This window comes from Anabrus simplex, chromosome 1 (genome assembly GCF_040414725.1).
Source record: "Anabrus simplex isolate iqAnaSimp1 chromosome 1, ASM4041472v1, whole genome shotgun sequence".
Classification (NCBI taxonomy): domain Eukaryota; kingdom Metazoa; phylum Arthropoda; class Insecta; order Orthoptera; family Tettigoniidae; genus Anabrus; species Anabrus simplex.
Window position 1 is genome coordinate 1803779489 of NC_090265.1, and position 25699 is coordinate 1803805187.

General features: G+C 40.2%; 1 protein-coding gene across 4 annotated transcripts in view; it reads left to right on the forward strand.

The window, feature by feature from the left end:
- The window catches only part of p115 (General vesicular transport factor p115), a 637868-nt gene that overhangs the window by 477561 nt on the left and 134608 nt on the right, over positions 1–25699 (forward strand). The window contains exon 19 of one of the 4 annotated variants that reach the window (XR_011017629.1): positions 25528–25683. The exons of 2 other annotated variants lie outside the window; for them this stretch is intronic. The gene's annotated coding sequence lies outside the window, so the exon portion shown is untranslated. Of the gene's footprint in view, positions 1–25527; positions 25684–25699 lie in introns of those variants that run through there. One more of the 4 variants, XM_067138597.2, reaches the window with a different exon arrangement.

Consider the following 25699-nt stretch of genomic DNA (forward strand, 5'->3'; position numbering starts at 1 on the left):
ATCCCCAGAGGTGGGATCCCTCGCTGAGTCCGAGGGAAAAACCAACCCTGGAGGATAAACAGATTACGAACGAATTTACAAGCATACTACAAGGCAACAAACCTAAATTCATAAAATACACTACTATTTCTTTTGAAATAACACAGCACAGAACACCCGTAGAACTACAATCAAGGGGGTTGGCGTCACTGAACTAAGCATAAACAAAGCAAGCGCGCTCCTCGTGGTCTATTCAATGGGTCTACTGCACCGTGCACTCGCTGCCATCTTACTACGCCAGTCATCTTCTATTCGGCTTACTGCTACCCAAGCCACCAGCCATCCATGTATAGAGATCAGTGAGTACATTCAATGTTGATTAAGCTTGACGGCCAGACCAGCCGCTGCTCCTTGTGTCCAGAGGAGGCCGCTCGGACCCCTCGAGTACCCTGAGATACCGCTCGCCCGCACTATGAGAGGAGCCGTGGAGTTGAAGCACGCCGCGCCCGCGGCGAACACACAGGTCGCGGGCAAGTTGCAGGTTGTGCGCCGCACATCAGCCTTGGCCGGGAGGAGGGCTCCGGCTTGCCGTACACTGGTGGGCCTCGCTGAAGAGGGGCGGGCCCATACCCCACCTCAGTGGCAGTACGGCACCGCGCTGCTGCGGGGGCACTGAAACATTAAGATCTCGGCAGCAGAATTTGTTGGACCATAATTCTTTTAGGGCACAGACTTTGTAGTGAGGTTAAGGGGCCAGCGGCTTGGAGATATTTATTTCATTATATAGCCACTGTGTGTTGTTGAGCAGGAGACGGGAGCATGGTAATGGCCATGGTAAGGACAGGATGGCAGTTTAACCGGTCGGGGAAGGTTTACAATAAATGCTTAACTACAAAGAACTTGATTCCAAGGGCAGAAGGCCTCACAATGAAACCTCCACAAAAAAATATAACCTTCTGAATACCTTCGAAATGTTAAAACAATTATAAATGCAGCTACGTTAGCGCGGAAGTTACACAGGTTTCACCTGCGACAGGTGAACCCTAAATATCCTCTCGTTGGCTGGATTGCTTAATAACAACGTAACCGGTGTAAGAAAATCAAGGATTATGCACGGCCCATGAAATCTGGGGGCAAGCTTGCCCGCGGGAACAAAATTCTTGACCATCACCTGGTCGCCTACCTTCAAAGTGGTGGGTCTCCGTCCACGATCATATCTTTCCCTAACCTTTTCATGAGACACTCTAAGATTGGCTTTAGCCTTCTTCCAAAGATCTTTAATATTATCTGGATCTATCATCTCAGGTAGAATGTCACTCAGAGACCAAAGGTTAGAGAGCGGCGTGTTGGGAACAAACTTGAACATCAAAGAAGCTGGAGTAAACTTATGAGATTCATGAACCGCCGAATTCAAAGCAAAAGCTAACCAATGCAGGGACGTGTCCCACCTGGAATGATCTTCATGGTGATAGGCAATCAACGCGTCAGATTACAATTAACCCGTTCAGCCAGAGATGGTTGAGGATAATAAGCAGAACTTGTCACATGAGAGATGGACAGGTCAAAACAGAATTTACGAAATAGATTAGATGTGAAAGCCTTAGCATTGTCAGACACAATATATTGACATGGACCAAAAGAAGCAAAGATTGAATTTAAACAAGTAATGATGGCCTGAGCGGTAGCCAGCTTAGTTGGGAATAACCAAGAAAATTTTGTAAAACCATCTACACATACAAGGATGAACTTGTTGGCATTCACCTTTGACTGGGGGAAGGGTCCTACGTAATCGATGTAGAGACATTCCGTGGGGCGCGACGCTTGATGAGAAGACAAAAGACCTACCTTGGTGGACATGGTTGGTTTACTAAGCAAACAAGATTTACAAGCTTTAACTAGTTCACGAATTTCACCGTCCATACCCTTCCAGATAAACATTTCACGGATCTTTTCACGGGTTTTAAAGATGCCTAAATGCCCCCCTAATGGGGTCTCATGATAGTACTTGAAGATCATTGGTACGAGAACAGCTGGAACTACAACTTTCATCATCTGATCATGCCTCGAAGGGCAACATAAAACACCATTCCTCAGTACATAAGGGACAACATGTTCCCCAGAAGAAAGGGTTTCCATGATCGGAGCCAGCGTTGGATCTTCACGTTGATATTTCTCAATATCCCTAAAGAGCATGGGAGCATCTGTTAAGATAGCTTTAACCTCAGATAGCATGGACTCGGGAGGTGATGAACTATCGACCGATTCATGGGTTGCGACGTCATTAGAAAACATACGGCTGAGTCCGTCTGCGACAACATTTTCAGTACCTCTGATATTCCTAACGTCAAATTGGAAGGCAGAAATTCGGATGGCCCAACGGGCTATACGACCAGTACGACGCGGCCTACCTAAGACCCAGCTTAAGGCTTGATTATCAGTCTCCAGATCGAATTTGACATGTTCCAGATAGAGACGGAACTTTTCTAAGGCAAATAAGACTGCCAAACCTTCGAGCTCATAGATGGAATACTTGGCTTCTTGAGCCGATAGAGTCCTAGATGCATAGGTGATGGGTTGCCTCCCTAGTTCAGTCTCTTAAAGAAGGACTGCAGCTACCGCCGCTGATGACGCGTCGGGTTGGACGATGAATTTCTTCAAGAAATCTCGCATAGCAAGGACAGGGGCATTACAGAGAGCTAATTTCAGGTCTTCAAAAGCGGCTTGTTGAGAAGGCCCCCACTCGAATTTGATGCCTTTCCTACGAAGAAGGTTCAAGGGCGCCGCTCTATTAGCGAAGTTAGGAATAAATTTCCTGAAGAAATTCACCATACCAATGAACCTGGCAATACCTTTGATGTCCTTGGGAGGTTTAAAATCACGGATGGCCTGTGTTCTAGAGTGATCGACTGCGACACCATCGGGCGAGACAATATGCCCTAGGAATGACATAGAGGGTTGAGCGAAGGCGACCTTGGACAATTTCACAGTTAACCCAGCCTTACGAAGGCGATTGAGAACTTCCTTTAGATGATCTAGATGTTCTTCAAAAGTCTCCGAAAATATGACGACATCATCAAGATAGTGGTACAAGTACTCGAATTTGATGTCGGAGAAGACCCTATCTAGCAGTCTAGTGAGTACAGCTGCTCCCGTGGGGAGCCCGAAAGGCACGCTGTTGTATTCATACAAATTCCAATCCGTGGCGAACGCTGTAAGATGTTTGGATTCTTCAGCCTGAGGAATTTGATTATAGGCCTGATTTAGATCCAAGATGGTGAAGAACTTAGCTTTGCGAAACCATGAAAAACAAGAATGAAGGTCAGGAAGGAGCACAGATTGTAACACCACCTTCCGATTGAGAGCCCTATAATCAATGACAGGCCTGAAGCCACCTTGGGGTTTCGGGACTAGAAAAATAGGTGAAGAATACGCCGACTTAGAGGGCCTAATAATACCATCCTTTAACATTTGATCGATGATTTCCTTCAATGCCTTCATTTTGGGTGGAGATAGTCTATAAGGTGGAAAACGGACAGGAATCGAATCCGTGACCTCAATTTTGTATTCGATCAGGTCAGTAACACCAAGAGTATCAGAGAACACCTCTGGAAACGACTGACACAACTTACGAATACTGTCAGCCTGCTCCTCAGGTAGATGTCTAAGATCTAACAACATCTCATCCTGGGTAGGCGAAATAGATGAACATGGTGCAGAATTACATTTCAATAAGGGGATTTTACAATTAGAAGCAAATTTGAAAGTGCACGACCTACTCTGAAGATCGAGCACAAGACCAGTATGGGACATGAAGTCGGCTCCCAATATAATGGGGCAAGACAAATGCTTAGCCACAAACAATTTAACTTTCCAAGTAAATTTAGAAATACGAATATTGACATTTAAAGAGCCTAGAATTTCTAATGGAGATGAATTAGCCGAAACATATTGAACAGAAGATGAGCAATAGTCAGGGATTTTACAGATAGATTTCAATTTCGAATAATATTCAGCCGAAATAATAGAACAAACACTGCCTGAATCTAAAAGAGCAGTTATAGGCTCATTATTTAACTCAATTTTAAGAAAGGGTACGGGTGCGGGGGAATCCGCCGCAATCCTAAGACATTCCTTAGGGCCTTCAAATGATAGATTAGAAGACTGGCATTTCCCCAATCCTTCAACATGTTTACTTGGGGCTGAGCCTCGGGAAGGTGGGTTCGCCGACTCCGCCGAAGCCCCTAGTCACTTATTATTATTGGCATTGGTGGAAGTTGCACCAGAAGTTGAGCAGGAGGGGGTGCTATTCGAATTTGGGAAATTCTTGGCGATATGTGAGAAAGCCCCACATTTAAAACAGCCTTGTGATGAACCAGCTCCATTATTTGCCCTACTAGATTTGACCAATGGACATTTATTGCGAAGATGGTCAGGCGACCCGCAAGCATAACATTTACGGGGTGTGAGTGGTCGGCGAGGTGAAGGCCGGGGATTACTAAAAGAAGGAGGGGGTTCTTTCGTGACACGCAAGGTATCGGCGTATCTAACTCCTTCCGCTGAGACGGCCAATGCTTCAAGTTCAGAGAAGGTTTGCGGGCACGCCGCGAAACACAAATATGACCTATAGGATGGTGAAATACCTTCCACAATAGCCTGTACAATCTGATCTTCAGGGAAGTGAAGAGCAAACACCCTAGTATAGAACTTAATATCTTGGATGAAATCTGCCAAGTTTTCATCCAACCGCTGTACACGATGATAGTACTTCTGAATAAGTGAGGACCTTGCACGAGCAGGAATGAAATTTGCAAGAAGGTGTGCATGAAAATCTTCAATAGATGACTGTTCCGCTATTGCCCTAACAATTTTGTCTGAGAGAACACCAATTGCATAAGGATAAATTATCTGCAAAATTTGACATGGAGAAAGAGAAAAAACAAGAGCATGGTCCTGAAACTCAACTAAAAACCTTAAGAATGAAATTACTTCACTGGTAGTGTTAACAGAAAACTTAGAAATACCTCTGAGCAACATTGCTAATGGATGAGGCAAGCTGCTGAACCTGGGTGACATAGTAGGTAAAGGTTTAAGTGGCAAGGAAGCTAATTCAGAACGTACATTATTCAACGAGGTACGGCGTTCAGACTCATCCAATGGGGCAGAGATTTGTTGAGCTCCAACGGTTTTCCTATTGACTTCTTCCTTAGGAGGCTCTTCCTCGCTACCTACGTTCACTGTAGTGGGTTGATCAGTTTTGGGAGGAACTTCCCCAGTTAACAATTGGGTAACCTTACTGGACAATTCAGAAAGATTTTCAAGAACCACACTAGCTTCCTTCCTCTGAACGTCATTCAACTTCAGAGACAACAGATCGTTAACTCTATTAGAAAAATGAAATAACCTGGCTTGCACATGTTTAATTTGATTGGGAGAAGGATCATTTTCTTCAAAAAAGGTAATTACAGATGCCAGCTCAGTAGTATTGTCCGTGATCGTGGAGAGAGAGTCGTCAATTTCTTTCTCTCCCAAAGAGGGGATGGAAATGGGCAAATCAAGGGACTCTCTAAGCTTATTTGTGTCTACCGCAACCGTGCCTCCAGATTGCACATTTCTAATTGTTAATTCATAGATTAACTCCTCCTTGCGCAAATAGTTGAGATGGAGAACATCGCGAGGGCCGGGCATGATGACAAAGCAATTTTGAAAACAAACGGAAAAATCAAAAAATTCCAGCAACTGAGAAAATTGTTAGAGTTCGAAAACAAGGCAATGTTTAGCCGTCAAAAGGGGCTAAATTGAGACCCATTCAACCACGCTCTGCTACCACTTGTTACGGAGTTCTCCGTGGTAGTTAGAGGTGAAAGAAGGTGCTGGGATGAATAGGACTCAATCTACGAAATTAAAGTTAATTTTAAAATTTAACAAGATTATATTTTTCCTTTCAAGATCAAGAAATAACAAATATAACAGGTACTCAGTAGCCTAACAACAAATCGAGAATCTACAATTACAGTGTTACAGGATTTGGGCTCCGAGAGCCAGACACACCATTCTTGAGCAGAAAGCCCAACTTTACCCAAATACAAGATTCGACAAAGGGGCAGAAAACCCCAATCATGCCCAGGAGCACTTGCTCCCAATTACCTAATAAAGCCTCCTCGAGGCACACACAATCAACTTTTAAGAAAGAGCAAATCCGCTCTCAAAATTCAAGCCTATCAAAGGCCACACCGAACTCCACCTTTAAGCTGTCCTCCAATTACAATAACACAGGGGTAAAAATACCCAACCTACTGAGGCCTATTCAGCGAAGAAACAGGACAATTACATGGCCTCCAAAAATACCAACTTGAGAGGAGGCGAAACTGCACTCCTAATACATTTTGTTTAAAACCTACTTGGCACTAGGCCGTTAATGCAAGGGCTAATCCCATACTAAAGACGTGACATGATAGGAAAACTTATTACACTTCGAAACGAAGAAAAATGGTTGAGAAAACGTAATCACCTCAAGAACAATATGAAAGGGAGCTCGAGAGGGTAGGCACTCTCCATCCCAATTTGTAGTTTAAAGAGATAGAATTTATACCAAGTGTCTTTTACATTTTAAAGGAAAGTTACATGATAAAAGTTTTGAACCCGCCCCGAGGGTTAAACTGCTGAGCTAGCAAGAAAGAAGTTATAAGACTGCCATTACCTGGTGGTTGAACTGCTGCCCGAAGAAAGAGGCGCTTCCCGCCCCCTGCTACATAATTTACACACTGATAGATGTTACTGAAGTGGCGCAGAGACCCGAAAATCAGCAGTTTATATACCCTCGCGGAACATTCGAGACCTTTCAGGAGTGAGAACACCCGCCCACAAGCCTTTTATTGGACGACCAAAAGATTACATGTCAGAAGTGAAGAAGAAAACCAGGATTGATGGAAAATTAATTACAGAAATTACTCATTGGTCGAATTCAAAACTGGCGGAAAGTGAAGGGTTATACAGCCAACCTAAACAATGACTGAAAGTAATTTAACAAAGAACAAACTTATGAACACAAAATTTCTCCAAAAACACAGTTCTTTCACTTCGCACTAGGGTGCATAATTGTAGTCCTTCAGTAGTGCCATCTAGAAGAGAATGTTCACACTTCTTACTACAGGCAAAACAAAAATACATCAAAAACGACACCGTTCAGAACACTTCAAAATTTACAAGTAGGGACATCTTCTGGGAAACTAGGGAATTAACACTGTAGTTAAAGTTCAGGCTTCCTCCAGTAGAGGAGTTTCAACTGGCGCAATGTTTGAATTAGCGGAGCGGTGGTGTACCGCCCGGTACAATTATTATTATTATTATTATTATTATTATTATTATTATTATTATTATTATCATTAATCCTTCCATCTTGGCATGGACCTTCCTCATAATTATAATGTAATTAAATATCCAAACGGCAATCAATTTATAATCAAACCCTAATTATTTTCTGATTAACACATAATTAATTGCCAATTGATTCATCACATGTTAACAAGATAATGAATTAAGTATTCACACAGTAATCAACTCAATTAATTATTCACACGATAATTACTCCATTAAATATTCGCAATTAATTATCCACACGATAATTACCTCATCCTCAAGTCGCACTTAAATTGTGATAAACCTGCCAACTTAAATCGTAACACTCCCTATCTAAATATTTCAATGGAGGCCGGGGTGTCATTTCCATAGTCATATCTCGTAGTTCTTGTTCCTGACACATCAGTGATCACAAGTTTCCCCAAATAAAATGAATAAGTCAATCTACTACTGCATGCAAACTTATCTGATAATACCTTTATTTACAATTAATCACTCAGACCTGTTATTAATTAAATAAAATACGAAATAGAAGCTATGTGCATCATGATAGCACATCTACATTAAATGAAGTTACAATCTCTAACATTATAGCACCAGGTTATGATCAATGGTTCCCGCCCCATCTAATCATGTCATATTAAATATGATTAAATACTCATCTCTATCTCATGATGACACCTTTGTCGGCTTGGGAAGTTCATCCTGGTTTTACTGTTGTTCCATTGGCTCCCAGGTGATCATTGGTTGTCCCATTCCACCTTCAGGCTGGAAATCCATTGTTCCTGGTTGATGAAGCCGCTAGCAGTAATCCTGTGCACACAACGACACTTATTTATTTCACAATCCGATTAATTGCGTTCAGCGTGAATGTCAGCCATGGTTTCGGATACTAATTTATTGTCCGCAGTTCTGTATCGAACTCTGTGCGCCTCTCAGCCGCAATACTTTCGTGACTACCAATCACAGTCGTGCTGTAGTAATAATAATAATAATAATAATAATAATACAATTCGTACACAATGTTCGCTACACATCACAGTATTAAAAGTTAATCACTGGCATCACGTCTATGAAAGAAATTATAGTATTTGCATGAAATTCACTAATTCACTTAAAATTTGAGCTTAAAGTCACTTAAACAAAGAAATAATGGGAGCTTAGCTAAACATAGCTCCGCCCTTGGCAAGGTGAGAATCCTGAGTGAAGAGCTTCCCTTACTGCAGTGGTTTTTACAAGGAGGCGATTCCCCCTTCCCCAAATCTGTATATTGCCTATCAACGGCACACTAGAGGTGTAATAGTACGACTATCAGGTGACCAGTATTCACCTGACGTTGTTGAGACATATCCATTCAATTATCCTTTGTTGGATCTCCTTTAATTAATTAATGTTTGTCCTGCTTCCCCCTCTCTGCTAGGGTGAACTCCCATGTTGAGGATGTGTGCTGACGATAATCGGATGGCCCTCAGTAGTTTTCCACGCAGAAATGACACAGTATTCTTTCTCCATTCGAAAGTTAACAAGTAAGAGAACATTGACTCTAAATAAATGACCCAGTTATATTTATCTCTTTTAAATCTAGAAACGGCTCGAGAATTCAAATTTGATTAATTTTTACATCGTAGATAATTAAGTTGGCTAGTCCGAATTAAAGATGGCTCCCATATTTCGTTTCGAAAAAGTTGGTTTCCCCTCATTCTCTGAGTCTTGAGGAAGGAATGTCTTCTCTCGAGTTACGCCACGGTGAATCCCCAATCGTAGCCCCTCCTGGGTCTAGATGATCTTGCCTTCTGCTGTGGGTCCCCGCTGTATGAAGAAATGTATTGCGCAATAGATTGCAAAAAAAGAAATCCTGTAAAATAACTTTAAAAGACTCAATTTATCTGTCTTAATAATGCAGATATTAATTAATTTCGGTCTCCCTTTCTTTAACCAGCATTGTGTCCATAATTTCAAGGATCAGTATTGACCAAAAGTCCTTGGATCATATCCCTGTCGGGTGCAATATATCTATTAAATTACTTAATTCTATTCCTTTCTTTACAATACTTGTACAGTTCAACACTAACATTGACTTCCAGTTCCACCGCACATTCTGTATGGAAGATTTTTCAAAAATCAAGAAAAGCTTGATGATATTGAACCAAGTGACACATTACAGAAAGAATTACGTAAATAAGTTACTTTAGATAGGATTTGAATAGAAAAGAACACGAGTTAAGAAACAAGCGATTTTAGGTTGTTTTTCAGGAACTGCATTTAGGCTGGAAGTTATTTTCACAATTTGTTTTTTTTTTTTAGCTTGATAGTGCTTTCCAAGACCCACAGTTTGAAACCTTTGCGAGCTCTTTAGCCCTTCAATTGAGGACTTGTAGTGTGGGGCCCCCTACTTTATCTGTCCTGTGATGACAATATCGAGCTTCAAAATAGAGACAATCAGAGAAAATTAAATGAACGAATACCGCTGGGTTTGATCAATATACTAACAACAAAACCTTGGAAGTGATGATGACAACTGTACGAGGTGCAACAAAATGAAACGATAATTAATGATGATGACTATGAGTGCTCGTGTGTGTCTTCCATTATCTTGTTCACACCATAGTTCAGGTAAACCCTTCATGTTAAATCCACCGGGCAAGTTGGCCGCAGATAGTGGCTTCGAACCCCGTGGTTTTCCGTGGCTTCCCATTTTCACACTAGGCAAATGCTGGGGCTGTACCTTAATTAAGGCCACAGCTGCTTCCATCCCAATCCCAGGCCTTTCCCATGTCTTCATCGCCATAAGACTTATCTGTGTCGGTGGGACGTAAAGCCACTAACAAAAATAAAACCATCTGAATTCTTCATTTAGTGATACTTTTCTGTGATAGTTACTCTTCAAAAGCATATTTTTATGATCAGACCCTCGAACATGTCACAACAGAGAGAAGCCATCTTTGCAGATGTCTTTATTTAATTTTCTGCTCCTCGTCGCCATGAGACCTATCTGTGTCGGTGCAACGTAAAGCCAATTGTAAATTAAAAAAAAAATTATTCTCACAGTTCATATCTTTTCTATGAAATTTAAATGTGCATGATCATTGCCAGTAAAGCTTTCAACAGATTATATTGGTCATAAAAGTATGGCTTGTTTTTTTCCCTCTAATTAGTAGGTTGTGCCAGAGAGGGTCCCTCATATAAACTAAGCGGCAGCTGAATCTCGTCTGTTACTGCAACCAAATTAAGAGAGTTATTCCACCTTTTGAACATAAATTAAATAGTGTTTAATGTAGAACACAGTGGTCTCGTTTGACACTATGAAAAGTTTGTTTTTAAAATTCCTTTAAAAGACCTTTGTTGTAAGAAAATTGTTCACTTAGCTGTAGGAATATATGAGAAGAAGAAGAAGGCTTATAATATTCTTCGTAGTATTCAAGAGCGTGAATACAATTCAAAATGGCCGTATATACATAGTGTTGTTGTGCTTGACGAGAAGTAGTCTTACGATGTTCTTCTTATCACTGCGAAGCGCAGATACACTTTAAAATCATTCATAATCTTGATGAGACGTAGAATTGAGCATATATTCAAAGTATTGCCTTAGTAAAATGTTAGTTGAACAAATATATTATTGCAGTGAAAGGAAATTCTCTATAGTTGTGTATAAAGAAAACAATGTAAAAAATATTGAAGGTACACATGGAGATTAATGACTTTAAAAAATGGAAGTGAAAAGGCACTTGAAAATATGAATTAAGTTAAACAATTTATATTCTTTGTATTAAAATGGTGGAATGAATTCTCATCTAATGCTGACATAAAAGAAAGGGAAAATAAATTAGAAAAATGTAGGAAATATTAATGAAATTTAAGGAATGTAAAATCTTAAATGAAAAGAATGAAAGAAAGGAAAGAAAAGAAAAGAAAAGAAATAAGTCAAATTGTGGCTCACCTTACATAATCAAGTGTTGTAGTAAACTAAGGAAGCAAAAGACATGAAAAAAGAAGAAAATAGAGATTATAAGGTAAATGGACAAGAATTTGAGAGGGAAATAAAATAAAATCTTGTAAAAATAAAAGCATGAGATGACCTTTAAATAGGTAAACACTAATCCCATTAAATGTTTATTTAATAAACAGTTTTTAATTTGTATTGAAAAGGGGAAATAACTCAATTTTTATTTTAATTTGGTTTAATCATAAAATGAAATTCATTTCTCAAGTTCTGGTTTCATGTTATCCCTCGAAGTGATATGAGTCGTTAACGAATCATTTTTTCAGAGCAGTATCACTGGGAAACCATTATTTAATGAATATCATCGAACTTTGCACTAATCTATAGTTGAGTTCATTGCCTGTTTCGTGTTGTTTAGAGTGACAAAAGCATTTGTCATCTGTCCTGTAGCAGAACCAGTAAAAAACATAGGAAAAGACTTCTCGACATTGCTCTCATTTGATGCATTAGATGAGTTTGTGGACTACATTGTAATAAATTTAGCAGATGGAGTTGAGCCTGAACATTCAAGACTCAGTCAACAAGATGAACATTCCCTGCATAGTTTGTTCGGAAGATCCTGCCATGCAACTTCTGGTGCCCTAAGTGTAATTGTGGCATTCTACAGGCCCATAGTAGGAAAAGAGAAACTCTTGTAAGTGACTCAAAGTAAAGGATTATGCCCGAAGGGGAGATGTACATAACTTTCTGTTCTTTATTTTTATGGTAATTGTTGCCAACAAAATGGTGAACATTTTATACATTTATACATGCTTATAGAAGGGTTGCCATAGCGCACAGTACAAACACTGTGCCTGTCGTAGCATTGTGCAGCGACTCCCTGGATATTCCCAGCTTTATTTTTGGCTTCAGTTTCGTATTTCATTGATTGCTGAGTATTTATCGAAGAAAGGGACTTGCAGATTCACCAAATCGAATGCAGTAGATAGAATCAGTTCTTCTCTCGTGAATTAAAGGTTATACATACAAGTGTCTCCGAAACCTTCATCGTCCATGATAATGCAATATCTGTGACTGAAGTTAAATCTGATTTACAAGCTGTTCAGATTAAAGTACATATTTTCGTACAGCTTCATAATAGAAAAAATAGTATATTTGCGAGTTCTTGAAATAATTCTCCATAAATTTAGTGTTATTGCAAACAAGTTGTTGTGCCACATCACATCGAGGACATGATCACTCGTTTTAGATTCTAGTCAGTGGACACATTCTGAAGTGTTCATTTCGTTGCACCATTACGGGCCGATAACCTAGTTGTTAACATCATCATCAGATCTTGAACTGTGCCCTCCAAAATCAAAGAGGAAGACTCACTATTTCACTGTCAGAGGTCAGTATGTGTACAATGCTCCAAAGAGGCGTGTAATGGATCTGAACTCACTTTGGGTTAAAGCATTTCTGTTGTCCATCGAGACTAACCAGGCGCCCCCAGACTATACACCCTGGAATGATAGGGAACATGACCACAAATATAAAATTAGAAGGAATTTTAGCAGAAGCGATTGGGGTAAAGTTTCATTCATTGGGAAGGGTGTGAAGGAGTGGAACAGTTGACCAGGGGTAGTGTTTGATCCTTTTCCAAAATCTGTACAGATATTCAAGAAGAGAATAAACACCAACAGAGAAAATAAATGAAGTGTTAGAGGGCATTCGACCAGTGCAGGTTATTGTAAATTTAAAAAATGTGGGTGAATAAATTAACTCCATCCCCTGGTCTAAGGACTTTGGACAGCCAAAGTAGGGGACTGCCTGTACGGGTGAAGTACAGTGGGGACTTCTAGGGCCCTGGGACCGCTACGGTAGCTGTGAAGGCCCTTCAGGAACTCTGAAAAGTGGTGGCAAAAGGGGCTCTGGTTAAGACGCAGCAGGTCGTTATGCTACTTAGGTTCCAGAATGGGTAAAGAAAAGAAATAGTAAATAAATAAATAAATGCAATGTAAATATTAATGTTATACCAGTTGTACAGTATCATTTGAAGTAATTCCACATACTGTATATCAGTTGACTATATTTGTAAGTAGTACAGGAGATATTATAAGTAGAATTTTGTAAACAATATAAATTTATTAAGGATGAGCTGTGTGTTTAATAGAAAACATTGTTAGCGTAAACTGTATAATTATTATTATTATTATTTACATATTTTACGCCCACATTGGAGCACTGAAATCAATACATTTGAGTTAATTTCTTCTTCTTCTTCTCCCAGAACTTTTTCATCCTCTCCGACCTGGAAGCCCTTTGTGTGTCCGATATAGTATATTGTTTCCGTTCAACTGCTTTTAGTTTGAGACTTATGCTTTTGTTCTTCAAAATCCTCTTCTCTTTTCTGTCTTTGATTTGTTGCCGAGTTATACCCAATTCTTCCAAATCGTCCTGAACTTCTTTGAACCAATTATTATTGATTTTATTCTTCAAAAAGTAATCGAATAGTTGTTTCAATAAAACTGTATAATATTGTATTATAGGAAAAATTTTCTTCTTGTTAATTTAATATTTAGTGCTTGACAATAATGTATTTTAGTGTACCATTTGCAAATAAAGAGATTTTGATTTGATTTTTGATATAACTAATATGGAGACGGTGAGGGCGAAGCATGACATCAGTTTTGGAGGAAAATCTGCTTATTAACATAAACAAGAAAAATAGCCAAAAGCATCAAATGATCCAAATTTTTACATAACTCAGAACTTTTCTTTCAGGTTGATAAAGTCCATCTTGAGAATTAAAAAATATATATATTAGACCTGTAGATGAGTACGTTCCCTTTTCCTGCACAATTGACATTGCAGTGGGGGTCCTTAACCTTAAGAAAAGACGTGATTTAATGCACGAAGGGGGGACAAAAACTAATCTAACTGTACGGTATATAACACGCTAATCTACGAAATCACATAAATGGCAAATATACACAAAAACATGATGTCATATTTTCCAGGGCTCATCAAGAAAGCAAGCGGCTTCATGCAACTCTCATTCACTCAAAGCCTCGCTGGAAAATATAAGGAAACATAATTTTACACTTTAAGCAACACATCCTATGTCCGGCCCTGTGGTGTAGGGGGCAATGCATCCGCCTGTCACCCGGTGGCCCTGGGTTCGATTCCCGGCTGGGTTAGGGGTTTTTAATTGTGAATGATTAATATCCCTGGCCTGGGGACTGGGTGATTGTGTCATCCTTAACGTTCCTTTCCTCACATTCAACACTCTACACTTCCACAATTCCACTTACACGCAGGTTCCTGTCATATGGTTAAAGTAGTGGCAAAAGATGTACAGAGGTCGACGCCACAAACAAATATAATTTTATAAAAAATAAAAAAAACGCATCCTATTCAATGTAGGGTCCTGAAATAAATTACATGGCACAAAATTCATCAACTGGTGGACTTCATAATGACACGTACAAATCAACGTGGATTCCTGAAATAAATGACATGACACAAATTCATAAAAATAACAGAGTAGGCTTTAACTTTCAACACACAATTCAACATTGGTTTCTGAAATAGGTTAAATGACAAAAAAATATTTCTCAGCACGTTTATATCATAAAGGAAAATCCAAACTAAACGTCGCGATATAAAATTCTCGTCTACTGCAACAACCGTAGTGACATGGATAAAAATCACTAAAAATCACGAAGTATAGGCCACTAAAATAAAACTCTCCTCGGTAGACACACATCATCACCCTCGCCAACATCACGGCGGAATGACTCAAAAGCAGAGATTCAGTTCCCCAAAATAAAGCAGCAAGTATCAGAAACACACAGGGTCCAACCCTTAACACATGCTGCTCAACAGTTCACCCAAGGCAAGTCACACAAACAAGAAAATGCAGGCCTTTTCAAATGAGGAACGCCTCCTCTCACACTAAGCCGTATCACTTGTCCTAAAGTTGCGGAAACTGAACATCGTCTAACATTCGCTCGCAAGATCGCGCTGGTCGTAAAGTTATACTTGAATAATAAAGTGGCCAACTGTAATATCATAGACAATCGATCATGTCTGAACATCGGAAATATCTCAATCTTCACAACACGAGAAACTCACATGAATAAGAATAATAATAAAATTTTACAGAAAAATTTATTCTAATATTCGGAACTTGAAATACAAAACTGCGTTCGAGGATCTCGTGAATCAAACACTAATTTACACTCATCTTGATATTCAAATAGTCATGAAGATGAAGCTATCAAATTTTGTGGATCCAAACTCCACCACCTCACACATACCCATTCATACATCATGCAAGAAATCCCAGAAATCGTGATGACATGTTTCCGTACACTTTGAGCTCCCATTAATAATACTTTAATCTCGTCCTTCCTGACTTGAATTTGAATCCTTATTTACATTTAAGCCCCGAGACGTACACTGTGTCTCAAACATCAAAGCCAAACAAATCACAATAAATTAGGCTAAGGTAAGAAACTGACTCGTAAAAGAATCTGGATAAAATTAAAGGCAAGCAATGCAATGGCTCCACATTTATGTTACAGTTTTATTTACATTAACGTAGTCCTCCCGCTGAAATTAAATATCAAACTAACCTAGCCCCTTTTTCAACATTAAAACACATTCACACTCACAGTTCTGTACTCATCTGTAACTATTGCAATAATTAAAAATATGAAATGAATAATCGGTGATTAAAGTAAGTGTAAATGACAAGAATAATGGGCGCCACCTGTAAAACAATTACAGGAATATATAACTATGTAGAGCAATGAGTAACTCCCTCTCCCAAGGCGACGGTCATCAGGCTGACGAAGCTCCAGACTTACTTTATAACCTTACCTGTTTACCCCTGAAATTAGATTTGGGTAGCAAGCCAGGTTCATCCATACTCTACTGATAAAAGATTCACTGCAAGTTTCCTTCCATGACTTTACTCCCAAAATAAATAAAAATATATAAATTACCTCAATAATCACCACTTGATGAGACCAACACCTGTTCGCTGTTTACAAAGGGCAACTTTACAGACCACTAAAAACCACATACAAAAATAAATAATTTGACGAGACCAACTCGTGTTTGCCGCTTACAAGGTCTAATTACAAACATCTTCAAACCACCATAAAATTATTATCACTATTTACATTTAACATACCTTCAGGTAAGAGTCTCACTGCACTCTACTGTTGCAGATCAAAATTGTATTCTGGTAAAGAAAAGTACGACTTTCTCTACGTACGGATACAACCTTCTTTGCGAAGAGCATCCCTAACCTTATTTACACACTTCATCGACGTCTTGAGTCCTTCCCGACTGCCGCACAGGTTGGTGTAACGCCTCAGGTTTCTGCAACTGAAACTGGATACTCGGCCAACGATTTCACACATCCACTACCAAATCTCGATTCTGTACGCATCACCACATCCACTGTACATAATCTCGTAGAAGAATTGTAGTCCAACTATATAGAGTTGGAGTTACAAATAAACACTTAAGTAGCGTCTTTGACCTAACAGCCACCAGAAACTCATTAGCATCAGCGACATATAGCGTGCTCACTCCGAAAATCGATACTCAAGAACAATACAACATTGCCTAGGACTATGCGCAAAGTAGCTCCCGCGCGTCGGTCCGAGTGAGAAACACACAGAATCAGAGACAGAAACACAATCCGAATCAGAGTCAGAAACAGCATTGGAATGACTTGCCGCACACGCGTACCTGCTTATATAGGCTTGCTACACGTGGTTATAGCGTCCTGGAAAGTTTACTGGTAGCAACGCTCTCACAGGCACTTCTTGACGCGTCACTCAGTCAACCCAACCTCGCTTAAAAACAAAGTCCTCGTATTGGCTATCGTGCGTCTGATGTGACGTGAACGTCCACTCACGTACATCCACATTGATCCACTCCAATCTTCAGCCTATACTACCTGCCGTACCCCGTGTTTCCAAGCCACTTTGTTGCAACACATTCAGCATTGATCCACTCCAATCTTCAGCCTATACTACCTGCCGTACTCCGTGTTTCCAACCCACTTTGTTGCAACACATTCAGCATTGATGCACTCCAATTCTTCAGCCTATACTACCTGCCGTACCCCGTTTTTCCAAGCCACTTTGACGCAACACATTCAACTGATTTCAACCGTCCTTCCCGATGTAGTCGCAGTTTTCCCGGTTGCACAATCCTTACGGCTAGGCCATATTTACAGACTATTACCCAAACGGAAATTTATACAAAATATAATGATGCACATATGCAATATTCCCTACCTACACATTCTTCTTATAATATTACATTTCTACATTCTAAATAAACAAAATTACATGATTTTAACATTACAAACTAAATACGAAAATTTCCTAGCCTAAAAATTCGGGGATCGTACATACATACGGTTACACATCTATTTCGTTGCAGCCAGCCATCGGGACAGCCTTCAGTAAAGAACGAGATCAATCCTTGGGTCTCCATTCTCCTGATGTTGAAGTCTCCGATGCTGCTCCTGGATGTTATTGTTGAAACATCCCCTTGTCCACAATGTAGAAAACTGGGTCAAGATTAAGTCAGCCAGTTACTAGAATACTATGGCCGGGTACTTTCCACTCACCGTGATAAAACCAGTTCCATTCAGGCGCGGAACAATTCGTCTCTTATCTACCCCGTATCTAGGTCAAATATTTCCCATTTAAATGCAGGACTGGAAATGACTGAATTTGATGTCCTCGTAAGATCCGTTTACACTGACAGCTCCGGAAACTGTTCTTCCCTCTGGAAACCAAAAAATAAAAGCCATTCTCAAAAGTTTAACATCTTGAATAAATGAAATGCAGACTGAGTGTCTTAAACCAAAGTTCAAGTCTCCACACGATCAAGAAACATAAGTTCTGACCCGATTTCGCGTAAATAATACTTCTCTCAATGTTACCTGCACAGAATCTCGCCAAATAATATGGTAGCTATCCCACGCACTCATCGCTTTTATTAATTTCTCCTCTCATACGCTGTTGTATTATCGATTGGGGCCATCCCTTACATAGACCAATGCCTAGCCAAAATGACGGTGATGCTATCATATAATTGGTCCAGCACATCGCGCTCGTCAAATGAATATTTCCAGCTCCTCTAGCCCCACACCAGGCCTCCGAAATGTTTTCCGTTGGAGTTGTAAGGTTTCCTTGTTCTGTTCCTCCTTCTAAACAGACCTGGGCCGACATGTGCTGCTGAATGTAGATGTTCCCTGCGAGTTACTAGTACTTCACTGTGATATACGAGGAAGCTTGTAGGGGGTTCGCTGTCTGTAATTTTGTTTACTTTGTCAGTTGTTCAGTTATTTATCCGTTTTAGGTGAACTCAAGACTGTATCAGTGGTTTTTAGCTTTCGTGTCTAGATGTTCCACCATCACGGTGAAATGGCTCGATAGATCTTGATTAAACTTTGTATTTAGAGTGTACTTGTCCAGGAGCAGGTTTAGATATGCATATAATTTTAAAATCCCTGAATAGACTAGGAGTTTATATGAAAATCAGAAGAGGTTTTTTCAATTTTATCGCATACTATTGATTTTCTCTAAAATCTTAAGACCGTGTGTGAAACTCCTCTTCATTTTAAAGAAACTTTGTTATGTTCAGAATTTCACTTACGGACAGAGAAAATGACTATTTCCTATGGGTTTTGCATCGATAACGGTCTCTGGCTGCATGAAAGTAACGTAATGCCATTTTCGTCACTATTCCTTTAAGCTCGTGGTTGTTCGTTGGGGAGATGTCAAGCTGCCATTCTGCTCTGAGGGTGGTGGTTAATATTTCAACAGTATGTGGAGTGTATTTCATATTTCTACTTCTGTTTTCTGCTGTAATTTCTTGCCTCTGCCTTGCCTCGTTAAGTAATGACTCCGTAAGCCATCTTCTTATCTAAGAATCCCTCCTCTTAAATTTCTACTCTGTTACCGCTTTCTTAAATCCATGAGGAACATTTCATTTTTGCAATACATCGGTTTTAGCATTAGATGGAACTGCATTTCTCGATTATAATCAGAACCTCCCAACTCTGTTCTGACTGGCATTAGGAAAAAGTGCCTGTCTTTATAATGAAAACTGGATATTTCCATTGTGAATGGCACTAGGCAAGTGAACCTGTCATTATAGTAGAGACTCCAGAACATGACTGTGAATTGCGGTAGGAATCGTGGCCTGCCATTTTCATCAAAACTTTCCAACACGCACCTTAAATCGCAAACAACATATGGGGTCCTCTCGGATAATGCTAAGAGACATATAATCTTACTGCGTGTACAGGAAGTTACGTAGAAATGCGTATTCGGCACAAGCACATTTGCTAGGTGGGAAATGAGTGTCCAATGTGCTACAACTCTCTGTGCCTGAGACTGATGGTGTCTTAGGATGTGTTGTTGGGTCAGCTTGATTGGTGCATAATTTAGCTGCAGGAGTTCAAACTTGGAGTGACAATGGCTGAAATATGTTGGAATGGGGCACTGCTGACCATAGTCTCCAGGATGAGAAAGGCAGATGTAATAATAATAACAACAGCATGTGGCCGCCCGTAGGCGACCTGATGACAGCCAGTCCCCGTGCCAGAGGACTTAACCAATTACGGTTAAAATTCCCGCCCCTCCCCTGTTACCGTGGAGCCGGACTAAGGCAGATGGTGTGAATGTGAAATGTTTCTGTTTCCAGGCATCTGCAGCAAATAAATCTAGGTATCTGGCCACAAACTTTCTGTTTGGTTGGTTCGTGTTATCAGTGACCCCGTGGACAAACCGTGTCGCTCCACATGTTGAGCGTGTCATCGCGCAATTCCACCAAATTGCAGAGATGCAGATGCCTGCATTTTATTTCAAATGTCCCACAGATTTTCATTGGGGTTCAAGGCAGGTGGCTTTGCAGGGCAATCAAGTGTTCGTAAAACCAATAACATGATCTTTGCTTTTGTCATCTTGAAAACTCAGAGTATCAATAGCATACTCATCATGCAGATCATGCTGGTTCATGTTAGTGAACGACCCAAAACATGACAGAGCCAGTTGCGGCTTGAACCTGACCTCGCACACGTGCTTGGCAGACGTGCCATATTACGTTCCGCTAATCAGCTGCTGTCCACGCAGCTACGCAGCTTTATGTGCCTGTTGCAAGGTGACCGACTGCAACAAGTTCCTTCTGTTTCGTTCACAAATCATGAAACGTGTCTGAGGTCGTTTCACGTCCACGTGCGCACGAGTTTAAAGTGCACATTATTTCCTCACTATAGCAGACTTTCAAGTTTAGCCTCTTTCATGACAGGCACGGCTAATACTATAGTGTATCAAAAAGAGAGGGAACAATCATTTCATAAGTGAAGCAGAGACTGAACAGAAACAGGTAACGTCTTTTTAAAATATTTTTTGCCTCTACGTTATATATAGTCACCAATATGTCATTATGAAGAGGAGACACAATGGAATGAGATCTGGTAAATAGGGAGTACAGTGAGTTTCTCTGCAACAAGTACAGCGCATCTGTGGCAAAACAATCAGTAAAGAATTGTGCCTTATGACAGGAGATGTCATTTTCGTAGCCCGCCCGGTACTTCACTTCTTATGGAGTAAAAAAAGTTCCTCTCAGTTTGTTTCTGACTCCCCTGTGTACACGTGTGGAGTAACGGCTCGGACCTGAACTGCGCTGTCAGGAGAGAAACTCGCTGTACTGCTAACAATGTGATGCTTCAGTTCTAGTTCACATTCTTGCTTCCAGGTTTTGTCAATTGCAATAATGTGATTGAGCTGGAATTGTTCCAGAGACATGAACCAAGGACCACAGGGATAAAAGCAGAGCACATATTTAATTCTACATAGGAGCAAGTTTGCAGGAACGGCATGTTCCAAGCTTCCCAGTAAGCTGAGCCGAGGCAGAGAGGGGTGGAGTTACATCAATGACAAGTCGTCTGTAAGAAGAGGGAGGGTCATCACCATCAGTGTTCCACTCCAGTCGCCCGGGTGTGGTTAACAAGCCTCCTCCACTCCTTTCTGTCCTTCTACTTTTCCTGCTCCATTACTTCTGCCACATCCAATCCAGCTTCTCTAATCTGATCCATCCACCTTCTTCTCAGTCTTCCAACTGGTCTCTTTCCCTTAACTTCTCTTTCCAATTCCCTTCTTGCTACCCGTTCCTTTCCCATTCTTTCTACATGTCCGAACCATCTCAGTCTTGCTTTTTGTATCTTCTGTACTAATGGTTCTATATTTAGCTCTTTTCTGATTTTAATATTTTGAATTGTCTCTCTTCTTGTCATTTTAACCGATGTTCTTAAGAATTTCATTTCTACTGCTTGGATCTTACTATCTTGTCTCTTATTAGTTAGCAGCATTTCTAGTCCATATGTTACAATTGTTTATATAATGTTAATTTTGTTCTCTTGGGCATTTTGTCATCCCATGAAAGCTCTCTGACTTCATGAAAAATGTACCTTTACATAGTCTGTTATTAATTTCAGGGTTGATTTCATTACTTCCATTAACAATGCTACCCAAATATGTACACTGTTCTCCGTCTATGTTCACTTGGCTTCTCTCTTTCTCTTCTCCACAACGCATGACTACAGTTTTCTGTTTACTAATTACCATTCCAAACTCCTTCAAATTTTCATTCCAAATGTCCAGTCTCCTTTGTGCTTCCTTTTCTCCCTTTCCCCAAATCACCACACCATCTGCAGGTACCAAAGCATTCACTTCATCACTATTGATACTCTGTTTTACATGTTTTATGATTTTATCCATCAATATAATAAATGAGGAAAGCAATGGGAAATTACCTCACTCCTCATTTTCCGAGTACGCCTCTTCAGTGACGCCTAGGCTATTTATGACAGCTGTTAGCGGAGCTAAGGAATATCAAACCAGCCTTTGGGCTGAATACCCAACAATATAATAAACAATAATGGCACTTCCTTGCTCGGGAGCTTTTTTTTGTATAAAACGTTTTAGAGTCACCACTCCCCACTTCTACACTGCTTTTACTCTCATGAAACAACATTTTTATCTTGTTAATTAATGATTTTGGTACATTCCTTTTCAGTAGGCATTCCTATTCATGTTTTCTCTTAACTGTATCATAAGCTTTTCCAAATCCAAAAATACGAAGATGATTCCCTTGTTCCTTTCCAGATGTTTTTGCACTGTAAATATCAGGTCTATTGTTGATCTATTTGGTCTAAAGCCATATTGTTCTTCCTCTAACTGTATTTCTATTATATCCCTCAGTCTATTGTCTATGATTTTCTCCATTATTTTTAGCCCATGTGATAATAGGGTTATACCTCTATAAATTTCACATTTCTTCTTATTTCTTTTTTTTTTGCTTTACATCGCACCGACACAGATAGGTCTTATGGCGACGATGGGACAGGGAAGGGCTGGGAGTGGGAAGGAAGCAGCCATGGCCTTAATTAAGGTACAGCCCCAGCATTTGCCTGATGTGAAAATGGGAGACCACGGAAAACCATCTTCAGGGCTGCCGACAGTGGGATTCGAACCTACTATCTCCCGAATACTGGATACTGGCCGCACTTGAGCGACTGCAGCTATCGAGCTCGGTATATTTCCTTTTTTGAACAGTGGTACAATGCTTCCTGCTGCCTTAATCATATCCGCATTGAATTCATCTTTTCCACTTGCTTTACCTTCGGTCATTGGTTTCACTGCCCTTTCAAGTTCCAACCATGTTATCGGGATGTCTTCTTTTTCTCCACCTATTATTTCCATTTTCTTATCTCCTTCTTCCTCCGAGCAGTCATCCTCAATATAAAGTTTTTCAAAATACTTTGCCATCACCTTCTGAAGACCCTTTTCGTCATGTACTGTGGATCCATCTTCTCTCTCTAATGTCTTGATTTTTTCTTGATTGATTCTTTTCGATTTTATTACTTTGTATAATAGTTGCTGATTTCCTCGACTATCTTGCTCAGTTTTGTTGGTAAACTCTCCCCGACATTTCTCCTTTTCTTCCTTGATACTCCTCTTTACTTGCAGTTTCAATCTTTTGTATTCCACATGTAACCTTCCTATCTTATTCTCATCCCTCTGATACATTTTTTCTTTTCCGTATCCATTTCTTTTTTCACCTTGTTCCTTTCTTTTATTTCTGTTTTTATTTTGTTTGTCCATCGCCGTGTCTCCTTTTCCTTGAGCTTTGCTTTTGTTTTTCCGCATACCTCAATTGCTGCTTCCACAAATGTCTGTCTTAATTTGTCCCACTCTTCTTCTCCACTTCGTATTTCTGTGTTAGGCAACTTCCTTTCTATACAATCTTGGAATGCTTTTATCTTCCTCCTCCAATTCCCAAATCCTGATCTTTGGTTTCTTCCTGAATATGATTTTAGGGATTTTTACTTGTTTTAATTCCACAGGTAATTATGATCACCTGAGCATTCAGATCTCCCATTATCATGATCCCATCTCCAACAATATGTGTTTCCAGTTCGTTGAAGTACTCTTCTTTTCTTCCACACTACCTCCAGTCTGTGGAGCATACACCTGTACTATCTTCAGTAGTTCCTTGTTGTATTATTATAATTCTTTCATTTACATACTCAACTTCAGCTATTGGTTCAACATTCTGATTCACTACAAATCCCACTCCATTTCTTTTATCTTTACTGTTACCCATCAAGTAAGGTGTACCCCTTTCTTAGTTTCTTCATTCCTTTCCCTTTCCATTTTACTTCACTTAACCCCAGGATGTCGAGTTTTTGTCTCTCTATTAGGTCAATCCGTTCATTTTCCTTCCCATTCATTGTTCCAAATCAGGTTTTGTTCGCTGATCTAACGAACATCAGCCAGAGACTTGTCAATTCCATTTCCATTTTAAAACTTCCATCTGCAGCTTGTGTTAAAGCAAGTACAAATTTACTCATCTGCTGACCTGCTAAGCCTAACACATCTGTGGATTTTCTTTTGGGGTTTTTTCTCTTAGCCTTTGAAGATCCTTCTTCTCCACAAGGCAGTGGTTTTCTCTTCTAATTTTCCCCAGAGAGGATGGGTTGCCTCATCCACCATCTTCGCCATTCTGAAGATCTCCTTCTCTGCCTAAGATGCTGTTAAGGTCTTCACCCGTAACCCTGGGCGTGGGTTACTCGTTATACCCCGTGAGACTGGGTCCCTGCCTGAACTTAGCTCTCCTTCACACCGGCCTACTGATGTGGAGGATATCCACCCCCACAACATGGATGCGCCAGACAAGAATTACTCAAGTGAAGGATAGGGAAGATGACCCTAATCTCCCTTGTGTATGATGGCAGGGGACAGGTTAACGATCACTGCCGGAGAACATTGAGGGACATCACTTGTGCGCCTCTGTTAACTGATGTGGTACCTATTTTGAACACTTCTTACATATCTGTGGACCCAGGATTACTTCATTCAAGAACTGGAAAAAAATCCAAAGAAAAGCAGCTCAATTTGTTCTGGGTGATTTCTGACAAAAGAGTAGCGTTAGAAAATGTTATAAAGTTTGGGCTGGAAAGACCTGGGAGAAAGGAGACAAGCTGCTTGACTAAGTGGTACGTTGATATAGATGTTGATTCCGATGGGAACCTGAAATGTTTGTCCCGAGTGCTATGTTCCGAGCTGTGAGTGGAGAAATGGTGTGGAATGACATTCGTAGATGAATAAGTTTGACTGGTGTTTTTAAAAGTAGGAAAGATCACAATATGAAGATAAAGTTGGAATTCAAGAGGACAAACTGGGGAAAATATTTGTTTATAGGAAGGGGAGTTAGGGTTTGGGATAACTTACCAAGGGAGATGTTCAATAAATTTCCAATTTCTTTGCAATCATTTAAGAGAAGACTAGGGAAACAACAGATAGGGAATCTGCCACCTGGGCGACTGCCCTAAATGCATATCATTGTTCATTGATTGATTGAAGAAAATTCCTGCACAGTCTTACCTCAGTCTTCTGTTGAGCACTGTTCAATAACGTGTATGGAGATGCCTATGTGGATGGACACGGGACTGGATGTCTGCCACCAATCCTCCAACAGTCCAATATGGCAACGCTGTATCACCCTCAGCACGACAGTGACTGATACGAACACCATTATGTTGGAGCACACTGACTGTGGTCTTTGGTAGCGTGGACAATGTAACACCATTGCTGTGACTTCATGTGCATGTTGATACTATTCTTATCTATTTCAACTTCTAAAACTTGTACATTTCCTTGTTACAGCTGTCGGATGTCACCACCTGAGCCATTCATGTAAAACATCTGATAAAGTTAATAAACAACTTTCCAGCATGTGAGACTCCAGATTCTTGTTGTGTGCATGCAACTTTTGTCCAGTAACTTTAGTTACGAGCTCTTTTACTCTGATACGCCAATTATTATACCGTCAGAGAGT